Below are 17851 nucleotides of genomic sequence, written 5' to 3' on the forward strand. Positions count from 1 at the left end.
GTCCCTGTATTATTACTATAGATATAAATGATGTCACTGTGACAGTCCCAGGAGTGTGATATACATTTGCTTTATACTGCTCCAATTATAATCTGTTACACATGCCAGGGATATTATGGTCTCTGCTTTAATATATCCTAGAATTTGAGCAATATCTTCAATCCCCACAATTTCATATAATAAAATTAATAATAATAACAACAACAACGACACGAAAGGCTGCACCCCAGTATAAAAATAATAATAATAATAATAAAAAAATAATAATCATAATAATAATAGGACACCACAGGCTACTCCCATGTATTATAATAACAGGACACCACAGGCTGCTCACCCTGTATAATAATAACAGGACACCACAAGCTGCTCCTCTTGTAAATTAATAATAATTACAGGACACCACAGGCTGCTGCTCCCTCTGTATAATATTAATAATAATTATTATTATTATTATTATTATAACTGGATTCCACAGGTTGCTCCTCCTGTATTATAATAATAACAGGACACCACAGGCTGCTACTCCTGTATTATAATAATAACAGGACACCAAAGGCTGCTCCCCCTGTATAATAACAACAACAACAACAACAACAACAACAAGACAGTACTGGCTGCTCCCTCTGTATAATAATAATAATAATAATAATAATAATAACAGGACACCACAGGCTGATCCCTCTAAATAATAATAACAATAACAATAACAACAACAACAACAGCAACAACAACAACAACAGGACACCACAGGCTGCTCCACTTGTATAATAATAATAGGATTTTAATACCTACCGGTAAATCCTTTTCTCCTAGTCCATAGAGGATGCTGGGGACTCCAAAAGGACCATGGGGTATAGTTGGATCCGCAGCAGCTTGGGGACACTATAAAGACTTAAACTGGGTGTGAACTGGCCCTCCTCCAGACCTCAGTTAGAAAACTGTGCCCAGGAGAGACGGACATTTTGAGGAAAGAATGTATAATTTAAACACAGTGTTATACCAGCTCACACCACGAACATACCGCAAGACCTGGCCTTCTACAGAACACCAGCCCACGGTATGAAAACCATACAGCCATATGCTGAGAGAATATGCAACACAACCTGTGTGTTAGCCAACCAACAATAAGAAATCACATGCCATGGCATGTACAACATCAGCCTGACAGAGAAGAAACACCACAAAGTGCCACCAAAAACAATAGCAGCAGACACCGTACGCACTGGGACGGGCGCCCATCATCCAGGGTATCAAACTTGTAGAGCTTAGCAAAGGTGTTTGAAACCCGACCAAGTAACTGCTCGGCAAAGCTAACCCGCCTAGACAACTGGGGCAACTGGCCAAAAATAACCCATCTTCCTAGTAGAATGGGTCTCCCCCGACTTCGGTAATGGCAATCCAGCCGTAGAACTAGCACACCGAATCGTATCACAGATCCAGCAGGAAACAGACTGCAGAGACACAGGCGCCCCAAGCACGCTGGGAGTATACCGGACAAACAGAGCCTCTGTTTCCCCAAACTGAGCCCAAATGGCGACATAAATCTTCACAGCCCTGACTATATCGAGAAAGACATCTCCAGGCTTGACCATACTCCCTCGAAGTTTCTTCCCTGTGTGACCGCTCCCCAGCCTCTCAGGCTGGCATCCGTGGTCACCAGGACCCAGTCCTGTATGCCGAATCTGCGGCCTTCTAACAGATGAGCACTCTGCAACCACCACAGAAGAGACACCCTTGTCTGTGGCGATAAGGTTATCCGCTGATGCATCTGCAGATGCGATCCGGACCATTTGTCCAGCAGATCCCACTGAAAAGTTTGTGCGTGGAATCTGCCGAATGGAATCGCTTCGTAAGAAGCCACCATCTTTCCCAGGACTCTTGTGCATTGATGCACAGACACTTTTCCTGGTTTTAGGAGGTTCCTGACAAGTTCGGATAACTCCTTGGCTTTCTCCTCCGGAAGAAACACCTTTTTCTGAACCGTGTCCAGAATCATTCCCAGGAACAGCAGACGTGTTGTCGGGGTCAACTGAGATTTTGGAAAATTCAGAATCCACCCGTGTTGTTGCAGCACTACTTGGGTTAGTGCTACTCCATCCTCCAGCTGTTCTCTGGACCTTGCCCTTATCAGGAGATCGTCCAAGTAAGGGATAATTAATACGCCTCTTCTTTGCAGAAGAATCATCATTTCGGCCATTACCTTGGTAAAGACCCGAGGTGCCGTGGACAATCCAAACGGCAGCGTCTGAAACTGATAATGACAGTTTTGCACCACGAACCCGAGGTACCCTTGATGTGAAGGGCAAATTGGGACATGCAGGTAAGCATCCTTTATGTCCAGGGACACCATAAAGTTCCAGATTCGCTATCACTGCTCTGAGTGACTCCATCTTGAACTTGAATTTTTGTATGTACAGGTTCAAAGATTTCAGATTTAGAATAGGTCTTACCGAGCCGTCCGGCTTCGGTACCACAAATAGTGTGGAGTAATACCCCTTTCCCTGTTGTAGGAGGGGTACCTTGACTATCACCTGCTGAGAGAACAGCTTGTGAATGGCTTCCAATACCGTCGCCCTGTCTGAGGGAGACATTGGCAAAGCAGACTTTAGGAACCGGCGAGGGGGAGACTTCTCGAATTCCAACCTGTAACCCTGAGATACTACCTGCAGGATCCAGGGGTCCACCTGTGAGCAAGCCCAGTATCAGAAATATGTAAAACCTCCTTCATTGCCCTTAACATGTAACGTGTGGCCCTAAAGGAAAATACGTTTGTTTCTTCACCGTCGACACTGGAGTCAGTGTCCGTGTCTGTGTCGACCGACTGAGGTAAATGGGCGTTTTAAAGCCCCTGACGGTGTTTGAGACGCCTGGACAGGTACTATTTTGTTTGCCGGCCGTCTCATGACGTCAACCGACCTCGCAGCATGTTGACATTATCACGTAATTCCTTGAATAAGCCATCCATTCAGGTGTCGACTCCCTAGAGAGTGACATCACCATTACAGGCAATTGCTCCGCCTCCTCACCAACCTCGTCCTCATACATGTCGACACACACGTACCGACACACAGCACACACACAGGGAATGCTCTGATAGAGGACAGGACCCCACTAGCCCTTTGGGGAGACAGAGGGAGAGTTTGTCAGCACACACCAAAACGCTATAATTATACAGGGACAACCTTTATAAAAATGTTTTTCCCTTATAGCATTTTAATATATATAATCATATCGCCAAATAAGTGCCCCCCCTCTCTGTTTTAACCCTGTTTCTGTAGTGCAGTGCAGGGGAGAGCCTGGGAGCCTTCCCACCAGCATTTCTGTGAGGGAAAATGGCGCTGTGTGCTGAGGAGAATAGGCCCCGCCCCCTTTTCGGCGGGCTTCTTCTCCCGTTTTTCTGAGACCTGGCAGAGGTTAAATACATCCATATAGCCCCCAGGGGCTATATGTGATGTATTTTTAGCCAGAATAAGGTACTATCATTGCTGCCCAGGGCGCCCCCCCCAGCGCCCTGCACCCTCAGTGACCGTTGCTATGAAGTGTGCTGACAACAATGGCGCACAGCTGCAGCGCTGTGCGCTACCTTATGAAGACTGAAGAGTCTTCTGCCGCCGGTTTCTGGACCTCTTCACTTTTCGGCATCTGCAAGGGGATCGGCGGCGCGGCTCCGGGACGAACCCCAGGGTGAGACCTGTGTTCCGACTCCCTCTGGAGCTAATGGTGTCCAGTAGCCTAAGAAGCCAATCCATCCTGCACGCAGGTGAGTTCACTTCTTCTCCCCTAAGTCCCTCGTAGCAGTGAGCCTGTTGCCAGCAGGACTCACTGAAAATAAAAAACCTATCAAAACTTTTACTCTAAGCAGCTCTTTAGGAGAGCCACCTAGATTGCACCCTTCTCGGCCGGGCACAAAGAACTAACTGAGGCTTGGAGGAGGGTCATAGGGGGAGGAGCCAGTGCACACCACCTGATCCTAAAGCTTTTACTTTTGTGCCCTGTCTCCTGCGGAGCCGCTATCCCCATGGTCCTGACGGAGTCCCCAGCATCCACTTAGGACGTCAGAGAAAACTCCAGTATCTCTCGGAGTTAGCCTCTGCCTTTCCCCGGCCACCTCCTGTATACACACTGCAGCCTGCCGCGATGTACAGAGAAGACCCAACATAAGGAAAATCCCCTATCTCTGCAGGATAATTCTATCGGATGTCCTTCCGAATATAAACACTCCCTCCTGTGCATGTCATGCAAATAAGTCCAAAGAATAGAAATAAAATATCACTTAGCTTCCTGTATCCGATCCTTCGTGACAGGACGCCGTGTCGACCAGGAGTTGACTTTCACAGTATTCTATCCGCCGCGGGAAAAGAATAAACATTCGGATTCCTTGAGAGGACGGGAGACCCACTTGTCATTGTCGACCTAGAGCTTTATCAACAGAGCGACCAGCACATGAGAAAGAATACAATTACTGCAGCATTCATTAGAAATCTTAAGATGAATACACATGATGTAATAATAAGAATTTACTCACCGGTAATTCTATTTCTCGTAGTCCGTAGTGGATGCTGGGAACTCCGTAAGGACCATGGGGAATAGCGGGCTCCGAAGGAGGCTGGGCACTCTAGAAAGATCTTAGACTACCTGGTGTGCACTGGATCCTCCCACCATGACCCTCCTCCAAGCCTCAGTTAGGTACTGTGCCCGGACGAGCGTACACAATAAGGAAGGATTTTGAATCCCGGGTAAGACTCATACCAGCCACACCAATCACACCGTACAACTCGTGATATTATACCCAGTTAACAGTATGAAACAACTGAGCCTCTCAACAGATGGCTCAACAATAACCCGATGTACAAGTATTGCAGATAAACCGCAATTGGGATGGGCGCCCAGCATCCACTACGGACTACGAGAAATAGAATTACCGGTGAGTAAATTCTTATTTTCTCTGATGTCCTAGTGGATGCTGGGAACTCCGTAAGGACCATGGGGATTATACCAAAGCTCCCAAACGGGCGGGAGAGTGCGGATGACTCTGCAGCACCGAATGAGAGAACTCCAGGTCCTCCTCAGCCAGGGTATCAAATTTATAGAATTTTGCAAACGTGTTTGCCCCTGACCAAGTAGCAGCTCGGCAAAGTTGTAAAGCCGAGACCCCTCGGGCAGCCGCCCAAGATGAGCCCACCTTCCTTGTGGAATGGGCATTGACAGATTTTGGCTGTGGCAGGCCTGCCACAGAATGCGCAAGTTGAATTGTACTGGAAATCCAACGAGCAATAGTCTGCTTAGAAGCAGGAGCACCCAACTTGTTGGGTGCATATAGGATAAACAGCGAGTCAGATTTTCTGACTCTAGCCATCCTGGAAACATATATTTTCAGGGCCCTGACCACGTCTAACAACTTGGAGTCCTCCAAGTCTCTAGTAGCCGCAGGCACCACAATCGGCTGGTTCAGGTGAAACGCTGACACCACCTTAGGAAGAAACTGGGGACGAGTCCTCAATTCTGCCCTATCCATATGGAAAATCAGATAAGGGCTTTTACAAGACAAAGCCGCCAATTCTGATACACGCCTGGCCGAAGCCAAGGCCAATAACATGACCACCTTCCACGTGACATATTTCAGATCCACGGTTTTTAGTGGTTCAAACCAATGTGATTTTAAGAAGCTCAACACCACGTTGAGATCCCAAGGTGCCACCGGGGGCACAAACGGGGGCTGAATATGCAGCACTCCCTTTACAAATGTCTGAACTTCAGGTACTGAAGCTAGTTCTTTTTGAAAAAAAATTGACAGAGCCGAGATCTGTACCTTAATGGAGCCCAGTTTTAGGCCCATAGTCACTCCTGCTTGTAGGAAATGCAGAAATCGACCCAGTTGAAATTCCTCTGTTGGGGCCTTTTCGGCCTCACACCAAGCAACATACTTCCGCCATATGCGGTGATAATGAGTTGCTGTAACCTCTTTCCTGGCTTTAATAAGCGTAGGAATGACTGCCTCCGGAATGCCCTTTTCCTTCAGGATCCGGCGTTCAACCGCCATGCCGTCAAACGCAGCCGCGGTAAGTCTTGGAACAGACAGGGCCCCTGCTGTAGCAGGTCTTGTCTTAGCGGTAGAGGCCACGGGTCCTCTGAGATCATCTCTTGAAGTTCCGGGTACCATGTTCTTCTTGGCCAATCCGGAACCACGAGAATTGTGTTTACCCTTCGCCTTCTTATTATTCTCAATACCTTTGGTATGAGAGGCAGCGGCGGAAACACATACACTGACTGGTACACCCACGGCGTTACCAGAGCGTCTACAGCTATTGCTTGAGGGTCCCTTGACCTGGCGCAATACCTGTCTAGCTTTTTGTTTAGACGGGACGCCATCATGTCCACCTGTGGACGACCCCACTGATGAACAATCATTTGGAAGACTTCTGGATGAAGTCCCCACTCTCCCGGGTGGAGGTCGTGTCCACTCCCGGAATGAACACTGCTGACAGTGCTAGAACATGATTTTCCGCCCATCGGAGAATCCTTGTGGCTTCTGCCATTGCCATCCTGCTTCTTGTGCCGCCCTGACGATTCACATGGGCGACTGCCGTGATGTTGTCTGACTGGATCAGCACCGGCTGGTGTAGAAGCAGGGATTTTGCTTGACTGAGGGCATTGTAGATGGCCCTTAGTTCCAGAATATTTATGTGAAGGGAAGTCTCCTGACTTGACCATAGTCCTTGGAAATTTCTTCCCCGGGTGACTGCTCCCCAGCCTCGAAGGCTGGCATCCGTGGTCACCAGAACCCAGTCCTGTATGCCAAACCTGCGGCCCTCCAGAAGATGAGCACTCTGCAGCCACCACAGAAGAGACACCCTGGTTCTGGGAGACAGGGTTATCAGGCGATGCATCTGAAGATGCGATCCGGACCACTTGACCAACAGGTCCCATTGAAAGATTCTGGCATGGAACCTGCCGAATGGAATTGCTTCGTAAGAAGCTACCATTTTTCCCAGGACTCGCGTGCAGTGATGCACCGATACCTGTTTCGGTTTCAGGAGGTCCCTGACTAGAGAAGACAACTCCCTGGCTTTCTCCTCCGGGAGAAACACTTTTTTCTGGACCGTGTCCAGAATCATCCACAGGAACATTAGACGTGTCGTTGGCACCAGCTGTGACTTTGGGATATTCAGAATCCAGCCGTGCTGGTGTAGCACTTCCTGAGATAGTGCCACTCCCACCAACAACTGTTCCTTGGGCCGTGCCTTTATTAGGAGATCGTCCAAGTACGGGATAATTAAAACTCCCTTTTTTATGTACATGTTCAAGGATTTCAAATTTAAAATGAGTCTCACCGAACCGTCCGGTTTCGGCACCACAAATAGTGTGGAATAGTAACCCCGGCCTTGTTGAAGTAGGGGTACCTTGATGATCACCTGCTGAGAATACAGCTTGTGAATTGCCGCTAGCACCGCCTCCCTGTCTGAGGGAGCAATCGGCAAGGCAGATTTTAGGAAACGGTGGGGTGGAGCCGTCTCGAATTCCAGCATGTATCCCTGCGATACTACTTGAAGGATCCAGGGATCCACCTGTGAGCGAGCCCACTGATCGCTGAAATTTCTGAGGCGGGCCCCCACCGTCCCTGGCTCCACCTGTGGAGCCCCACCGTCATGCGGCGGACTTGGAAGAGGAAGCGGGGGAGGACTTTTGTTCCTGGGAACCTGCTGTCTGTTGCAGCCTTTTTCCCCTACCTCTGCCTCTAGACAGAAAAGACCCTCCTTTTCCACGCTTGCTTTTCTGGGTCCGAAAGGACTGAACCTGATAAAATGACGCCTTCTTAGGCTGCGAGGGGACATGGGGTAAAAATGCTGACTTCCCAGACAAAGTGAAGTATGTAATATAATATATCATATATCATATTATGTACTATATTATAAAAACAAACTATGGGACACTGTATTTTAATAATTCCCTAATATAACGCATTTAAAAACGTGGCATATATACATATGACCATGTAACAAACCGCATCACAGGGGGGCTTATGGTTTAATAAAATACTGTTATCATAGATAAAACCTTTGTTATAGATTCAATATAATTCAAAATATGTTTAAGTTTATAAAAAACTATGTAAACCATGTTGTTCATTCAGGCCTTTAGGGGCAAGTGTCTCCAACCTGAAAATCCATCGACTCTCTAGTTGGAGTAATATTTTACCCCTATCACCACCCCAGATTGACGCTGGGACGTGGTCAATTATTTTGCTCCTAATACTCGCAATACTGTGCGATTGTTGCACACAATGGCGAGCTTTGTATGTTATTGTGCACATTATTAATGTCTAAATGTTTGTGTGTTTTGTTTTCCGGTTGCTTAGGTAACCAATGTACAAGCCGCCCACCCTGACGCATTTAGCTTCTTTGGATAACTAAAAACTGGGCTCCTATGCAGGGAGGCGGGGTTATAGAGGAGGCGGCGCTGTGCATTCTGGGAACAGTCAAAGCTTTTCAGCCTGTTGGTGCCTCGGATCAAGATCCTACTCTACACCCCTATGTCTATACTTGTGGAGCCCAGTGTACCCCGCAGCAGAAAATAATAATAATAATAATAATAATAATAATAATAACAACAACAACAACAGGACACCACAGGATGCTCCCCCTGTATAATAATAATAATAACATGACACTACAGGCTACTCCCTCTGTATAATAATAATAAAAATAAAAGGACACCACAGGCTGCTCCCCTTGTATAATAATAAAAATAACAGGACACCACAGGCTGCTTATCCTGTATAATAATAACAGGACACCACAGGCTGCTCCCCCTGTATAATAATAATAACAACAGGACACCACAGGCTGCTCCTCCTGTATAATAATACGCAACTAAGATCTCCGTATTATCTGACTATTATGTCGTAATATTTTTCACTCGGTGTGCATTAGGGAACCATTGTTTTTTCCTACACAGAATTACCCCTCCCTTTTAGCACCTGAGTGACATCACTATCTGATTGAGCAGCTCACCACTTTAAGCATAATAAAAATAATAACAAGACACTACAGGCTGCTCCCCCTGTATAATAATAACAGGACACCACAGGCTGCTCCTCCTGTATAATAATAATAAAAATAATAATAACAACAACAACAACAACAGTACACCACAGGCTGCTCCTCCTGTATTATAATAATAATAATAATAATAATAATAATAATAATAATAATAATAATAACAGGACACCACAGGCTGCTCCCCCTGTATAATAATAATAACAGGACACCACAGCCTGCTCCTCCTGTATAATAATAATAATAATAATAACAGGATACCACAGGCTGCTCCCCCTGTATAATAATAATAACAGGACACCACAGGCTGCTCCCCCTGTATAGTAAGACGCCATTACCTGATCTCCACGGACACTGGTAGGCTGCAGCAGTCGATGAAAACTCACTTCCTGTATGTGGAACGCACAGTACGAAAGTAAGTTGGAACGCACAGGCAGGAAGTAGGGCATGATTGGCAAAGGCGGCTTCTTAGTTACTGGCCCTTCCCCTACTACACCCCGCCCACAGCGCCGCCCTTTGTAATGACTTTTAACATACATGTCCTCAGTGCAGGAGGCCGGCGGCCATTTTCTTGTAGACCAGTCCGGCAGCAGCAATAGGTTCCCTGGCCGTGTAGTGACGTCAGGAGCGGCGGCCATTTTCCCCTGGTCTGAGCTCCGGGTAGATGCTAGAATCAAGTGGGCTAAGGGACCTTTTCCGTAAGGGGGAGGAGTTACGACGCAAGGGGGAGGAGCTAGCCCAGCGGGATAGTTCCTCTACTATCCACGCCACCAACTATTACCTTTAGTAATTAGGTGGTGAGCGAAGCGGAGCGGAGCGAGCCACCGTGCCCGAAGCGTGGCGAGCGAAGCGAGCCCGCGAGGGTACTTTTCGGGTACCCTGTTCGCCCGCAGCTCCTCCCCCTGGTGACGTAGCTCCTCCCCTCAATACGTCACAAGGTCCCTTCAGCCCCTCCGATATAGAACCAACCCTGAGCTCCGCTTTCCTTCTATCATTCCCACAAGGCAGCAGGAGCAGAGAGCAGCCATTGCTGTGTCTGGCAGCAGGTAATGATATTATTATTATTATTCTATAGGCTGAGCAGCTCTGGTGTCAGGTTCTGTACTACAGGGGGATCAGCCTCTGGTGCCTTGTTATAGTGCAGCTGGAGCAGCCTCTGGTGCTGCATTATCCCTGTACAGGTGGCTGACACGCTAGTGTCCTATTATTGTAATACAGGTGGCACAGACCCCGCTTTTACCGTAATACAGGTGGCGCAGAGCTCGCCGTTACAGTAATACAGGTGGCGCAGACCCCGCCGCTGCCGTAATACAGGTGGCGCAGACCACGCCGTTCCCGTGATGAAGGTGGCGCAGACCGTGCCGTTACCGTAATACAGGTGGCGCAGACCCCGCCGTTACCGTACTACAGGTGGCGCAGACCCCGCCGTTACCGTACTACAGGTGGCGCAGACCCCACCGTTACCGTAATTGTATACACGTGACATTAACGGTGTTGTGTTCTTTGTCATTGTGCTGTACAGGGGGTGCGGCCTATGTTGTTATAGTATACAGGGGGAGTGGCCTGTGTTGTCATAGTATACAGGGGTAGCATCCTGTGTTGTCATAATATACAGAGGGAGCGGCCTGTGTTGTCATAGTATACAGGGGTAGCATCCTGTGCTGTCATAGTATACAAGGGGAGCGGCCTGTGTTGTCATAGTATACAGGGGGAGCGGTCTGTGTTGTCATAATATACAGGGGTAGCATCCTGTGCTGTCATAATATACAAGGGGAGCGGCCTGTGTTGTCATAGTATACAGGGGTAGCATCCTGTGCTGTCATAGTATACAAGGCGAGCGGCCTGTGTTGTCATAATATACAGGGGTAGCATCCTGTGCTGTCATAGTATACAGGTGGAGCAGCCTGTTTTGTCATAATATACAGGGGGAGCATCCTGTGCTGTTATAGTATACAGGGGGAGCTGCCTGTGCTGTCATAATATACAGGGGTAGCATCCTGTGCTGTCATAGTATACAGGGGGAGCGGCCTGTGTGTTGTCATAATATACAGGGGGAGCTTCCTGTGCAGTCATAATAGACAGGAGGATCAGCCTGTGGTGTCCTGTTATTATTATTATACAGGAGGAGCAGCCTGTGGTGTCCTGTTATTATTATACAGTGGGAGCAGCCCGTGGTGTGCAGTTGTTGTTGTTGTTATTATTATTATTATTATTATTATTATGCAAGGGGAGCAGCTTTTGGTGTCCTGTTATTAGTATACAGTAGGAGCAGCCTGTGGTTTCCTGTTATTATAAAGGAGGAGCAGCCTGTGGTGTCCTGTTATTATAATACAGGGGAAGCATTATATTTATTATTATACAGGGGGAGCAGCCTGTGGTGTGCAGTTGTTGTTATTATTATTATTATTATTATTATTATTATTATAATACAGGTGAGCAGCCTATGGTGTCCTGTTATTATTATTATACAGGAGGAGCAGCCTTTGTTGTATTATTATTATTATTATTATTATTATTATTGTAAAGAAGGAGGAGCTAGTGATGTCCACTTATTATTATTATACAGGAGGAGCAGCCTGTGGTGTCCTGTTATTATTATACAGGGGGAGCAGCCTGTGGTGTGCAGTTGTTGTTATTATTATTATTATTATTATAATACAGGTGAGCAGCCTATGGTGTCCTGTTATTATTATTATACAGGAGTAGCAGCCTTTGTTGTAGTATTATTATTATTATTATTATTATTATTATTATAAAGAAGGAGGAGCTAGTGATGTCCACTTATTATTATTATACAGGGACAGCTGCATGTGGTGTCCTGTCATTATTATTATACAGGGGAAGCAGGCTGTGGTGTCCTTTTATTAGCATACAGGGGGAGCAGCCTGTAGTGTCCTGTTATTATTATTATTATTATACAGAAGGGAGCAGCCTGTTGTGTCATATTATTATTATTATTATTATTATTATTATTATTTTGCAGAGGGAGCAGCCTGTGGTGTAATTTTATTATTACTATAAAGGGAGAGCAGAATGGGGTGTCCTGTTGTTATTAGTATTATACAGGGGGAGCAGGTTTTTGTGTATGGGTATTATTATACAGGGACAGCAGCTTGTTGTCTCCAGGTATTATTATTATTATTATTATTAATTGGGAGTGGTGGTGATGTCACAGTGACATCACTTATATCTATATTAATAATACAGACATGACTGGAGATGTGAGGGGGTTTGGGAGTGTCACAGTGAAATCACGTATAGCTATAGTAATAATACAGGGACATGACTGTGGAGGTGAGGGGATCTGGGAGCATCACAGTGAAATCACAAATATCTATAGTAATAATACAGGGACATGACTGTGAAGGGATGTTGGAATGACACAGTGATTTCACTTATATCTACAGTAATTAAACAGGGACATGTCTGGGGAGGTGAGGGGGTCTGGGAGCATCACAGTTACATCACTTATATCTATAGTAATAATACAGGAACATGACTGGCAAGGTGAGGGGATCTGGGATTATCACAGTGAAATCACGAATATCTATAGTAATAATACAGGGACATGACTGGTGAGGGGATGTTGGAATGACACAATGATTCACTTATATCTACAGTAATAATACAGTGGCATGACGGGAGGTGAGGGGGTCTGGGAGCGTCACAGTTACATCACTTATATCTATAGTAATAATACAGGGACATGACTGGAAAGGTGAGGGGATCTGGGATTGTCACAGTGAAATCACGAATATCTATAGTAATAATACAGGGACATGACTGGTGAGGGGATGTTGGAATGACACAATGATTTCACTTATATCTACAGTTATAATACAGGGACATGACTGGGGTAGTGAGGGGATCTGGGAGTGTCACAGTGACATTACTTATATCTATAGTAATAATACAGGGACATGACTGGGGAAGTGAGGGGGATGGGGGAGCTTTACATTACTTATATCTATAGTAATAATACAGAGACATGACTAGGAATGTGAGAGGATCGGGCAGTATCATAATGACATCACTTATATATATTATAATAATAATAATAATAATAATTAATAATTCAGGGACATGACTGAGGAGGTGTTGGGATCTGGGAGCATCACTGTGACATCACATATCTATAGTAATAATACAGGGACATGACTGGGGAGGTGAGGAGATCTGGGAGTGTCTCAGTGACATCACTTATTTATTTTTCATCCACTAGGGGGCACTGGAGTACTCTTGGGATATGGACGTTGCGATAGCAGGGATAGGCACATTTAAATATTTAAATGTGTAACCCTCCTTCCCCCTCCATACTCCCAAGATGCTTCAGTGTTTTTTGTGTCCTTCACCAGGGAAGGTCGCATCCTGGAGTCATTCCAGGGTTTACTTTTAATTTTTCGAAAGATATTTTCTTTCATCAATCACAATCCCAAGCTTATTAAGAAGCGTGTGTCCGGGAATGTGTGCTGCTGTTGTGCAGTGAAGGCTTGATGGTGCTTAGACAGAGAAGACCCGCTATAGACCTTCATCAGCGGTAGCTGATTCAGCCATGGCTGCAGGAGCTGGGCGGAGCTTAGAGAGAAGCCCCGTCGGAGCCTCCCCATTACACTGAGGTAAGGAGCGGGCGGTCAGAGCTCCGTTGGGCCTGCTTGTTGCTGTGATAGTGGGGCGGTCAGCTCCTGCTGCTGCCCCTCCATGTGCGGGGAACGTATTTTGCACGAGCTGCTTACTAAGGTATAGCTTTACTGGCTCAATCTCCCCTGCTTCCTGGCTCCCACCAGCGGTCAGACACATATTGCCACGGGGCGCATGTGTCGCTCCACACCTGCCTGCTCCCCGGCATCCGGCAGCGCAGCTCCAAACAGCACTGCCCTCTACAATCTGCCCCTCTAGACAACTGGGAAGCGGCTTCGAGCAGCGGTCAAATAATGCTGCCGCTGGGCACCTGTCAGGCTACACCTCGTGGCTCCAGAGAAGTGGCTTCTGGTAGCGTGGCTCGCAGCAGCGGACAGATCACACTGCCGCCGCTGGACGCCCGTCACATCACACATCTACCCGCTCTCCGGCTTCCACAAGCGCACAGACCACGGTGGGTAGCTGCAGGGCGCCGTCACTCAGAGCCGGCGCTTGGTATACAATGCGGGGGGTATGGGTGGAAGAAGCTAGGCGTACTGCTTTAAGCATTGGGGGTGGTCATGGTGGTCCCTAGTTCAGCGGTTCCCCTAAATACAAGGGATGGTGGCCAGTGCTATAAGGGACATAACAGGCTATTAAGCCTAGGTTATTAGTGCTTTTGGGGGTACATAGGTTATAGTCAGATGCACATGCTGGGACGCCATTTTCACACAAAGGTTACACACCTACTTCCTGCTTCTTCCTTCAGCAATATGTCAGTCCTACAACACACGGCCACTGGAGGGGGCAGGGGTGTTTAGTAGGTGGCACAGTGGCCATCATAGATTTCCTCTATAACACAGTGCGGTGCACGTGGTATTATAGACACTACAGTTATTTTCACTGAGTTGTGCGGACGTTGTCTCACTGTATTATTGTCTGTCTGCGTGACAATATGAGAAACAGCAGCTTGTCTGTGATAACTGTGAGAATGCCTGATTTGCAGTCAGAGTTGTCCGCTGCACAAAAAGACCGTGAGGCGGCTAAGTCTGATTCACGGATAATACCATGTGAGCAGCCAATGTGGGCTCAGGATGTTCTAGAACTTTGCTGGGATACAAAGTCCATGTATAGTTCAATTTCTAAGAATGGTCATCGTTTGTCTCATAATTACATTCTGACGATTCAATGCCACGTCTGATATCTCAGCATTGGGTCAGGAGTCAGATAGTGAGGTCACTAATAGCCCGAGCTATGATGATCTCTTTAGAGCGGTACGCCAGCGGCTAGGTTGCACTGAAACATATGAGGTTTTATTGCTAGCAGACTATGGGCGACTGTGTGTTTTTCTTATTCATATCTCTTAATAAGCATTTAATAGAAGCATGGCTAAATCCAGTTAAACACTTTTCTGGGACAACACGATTTCTGTCTAAATATCTTTTCCCGCAGGCTATGACAACTAAATTGCCATCGGTGGAGTCTTCAGTTGTTAGGGTCTCCTGCCCTGTGCTGCCATGTCGTCATGGCAACCGGGAGACAAGTGCTAGCGGAGTCACCTGAGCGCAGCTGATACTCCGGTTCGGGTCTTTTGCTGTGCAGTGGTTACAGGCTCTGTGCACGGCAGGGGATCCGGTGCTGGTTTTTGTGCTCACAGTCTGTGAGGTCTGAGTGGGGCGTGGACAGCACCTGCTATATAAGGCCTCTTCTCAGGTTAAGCAGATGCTGCTGAATATTTGTTGGTTAGTTAGTTCCTGAAAGTTAGCCAGTACTCTGTAGCTTTGTATTTGTTGTTGCTTACTGCAAATAGGCCTGGGGATATGGTACTACACTCTGCCATTCCAGACCTAGCAGTAAGACTGGAGTCAGTCGTTTAACTTGCTGGGGTTCTTTTGCTACTCTGTGAACTTAGCAAGTTTGCGGCTGTATTCTCAGACTTGCCTGCCTAAATCCTTTCTCACTGTGCAAGGTGTTCAGGTGTCAGTTTAGTGGCAGTAAGCTGAACCTGTGCACTGCAAGTGAGGATTAGGATTGTGGAGACTCTCCTTGTGTCTATCATTCCATCTCTGACCAAGGAGTTTACTGCCACACCCGTTGGTAACCCTTTAGGGTTTTGCTGTTGCCCTTAGCAACAGCATTTCGAGTTCTCTACGTATTAAAACACAACATCTTGCTTTTTCCATCTGAGCATTCCCAATACTAGGGAGACACCCAGTTTCTTAGCCTCTGGGCTTCTCTGTTCACTTTGTGTTTATTTTGTTACCCTATCACCTTCTGTGTACATAATGTCATATTCCCCAGTCTGTCTGTGAGTTCATTTGTTTTGCATCCCTATCCGTTCAGACACCAGTACATTCCTGCAGGCACTGGTGTGCATAACAGTCCAGACACCAGTACATTCCTGCAGGCACTGGTGTGCATAACATCAGTTTCTAAACTTTCACTAAAATTGACTATTCCAGTCCCAGGTGCAGCTACGCTTAAAGACCCCTCGGAGAGTAAGCTGGAGGCCATGCTAAAGTTCATGTATACAGCAACAGGGGTGATGCTTACACCTGTTTGAGTTGGAGCTTGGGTTAACAAGGCTGTAGTTGCATGGGCGAAACAGCTTAGGTTAGGCCTACAACAGGGTTTTCCCTCAGACCAGCTTATATTTCTTACCAATCACATTTGTGAATTGATTGAGTATTTAGGTACGGCTTGGTTGGACGTTGGACAAGTTTGTTCTCGGCTTGCAGCCCGACAGACGCTGTGGTTGCGTTCTTGACAGGCTAAGGCAGAGTCAAAATGAGGAATAGAGGCGTTCCCTTCTACTGATGTTATTTGGTCCTGAATAGGACAAATGGATTTCTCAGTCAACGGGAAAGGAAATACGCTGGACCAGCGTTCAAATCTTTTAGACCTCAGTCCTTTTTTTTTAGATAAGAATAATTTATTGTCACTGTACATGAACATGAGAATTGAGAATTTTAGAATTCAAACCAACAATCGCAGAAGGGAAGAAACTATTCCTTAACCTAGTGGTACAACATCTTAAACACCTATAACGTCTCCCTGATGGCAAGAGGGAAAAAAACACATTACAGGGATGACCCCAATCTTCAATCATCTTCGTTGCCTATGACAGACTCCTTGCGGTGAGTACATCGGCCAACCTAGGCAAGGACTGGCCAATGATCCTCTCCGCGGATTTAATCACTCTTTATAAGGCAACAAGATCCGAACACTTGGCATTACCATACCACCCCGTGATCGCGTAGGCCAGCAAGCTCTCAATCACGCAGCGATAAAAGTTAACAAGAGTTGATTGCTGCAGACCTGCTACTCGGAGCTTTCGTAAGAAAAAAAGATGCTGCTGAGCCTTCCCGACCACAGACGTGATATGCAAGGACCATGATAAATCCTCTGTGAACTTAATCCCCAAAAATGTCACATCGGTAACCCTTTCCGCCTCCGCACCATTCAAAAACAGCGGACAGATGCTGATTTTTTTAGATTTCCTATAGTCTATCACAACCTTCTTAGTTTTCTTACTGTTTAATAACAGGTTGTTTTTAACCCCCCACTCAGCGAGTCTTCTGTCACGTCTAGCAAGGTTTGAGAATCCAGCAGCTGAGACTTGCCCAAGAAAGTGGTCGTCTGCAGATGAATAAGACGAGGGGGTTGGATGTAGTTCCTTCTCATGGGACAAGGGGAAATGAGGAACGTAGCGGGGCCAAGAGTCAGTGAGTTGTAGTTCTTGGGAATGAGGCTGAGGTAGAGAACTGTGGCTTGTGGATGTTGACTAAAAGACAGTTGTAGACAAAGAACTGCGGGTTGTGGTTTGAAAGACGAGACTGTAGATAATGAACTGTGGAACTGAATGGTAATAAAAGACGTGGCTGGAGACAAAGAACTGTGGACTGTGAATTGAAAGACGAGGTTATAGATAATGAACTGTGGAACTGTGGATGGTGGTTAAAAGACGTGGCTGGAGACAAAGATCTGCGGACTGTGGCTTGAAAAATGAGGCAGAAAGACAGAGGCCGTCCGTGAACAAAGGGTTTAACTGGACCGGGTTTTTCTGGAGCGCATCCACAGGCAGCAGTAGGTTAGGAACGGCAGGGCTGCAGCAGCAACTGAGAACCGGCTAAGCAGGGTTAGGAGAAACCAGAACACGGCAAGAATTCTGGGAG

This window comes from Pseudophryne corroboree, assembly GCF_028390025.1.
Source record: "Pseudophryne corroboree isolate aPseCor3 chromosome 3 unlocalized genomic scaffold, aPseCor3.hap2 SUPER_3_unloc_7, whole genome shotgun sequence".
In the NCBI taxonomy this organism is placed as follows: Eukaryota; Metazoa; Chordata; class Amphibia; order Anura; family Myobatrachidae; genus Pseudophryne; species Pseudophryne corroboree.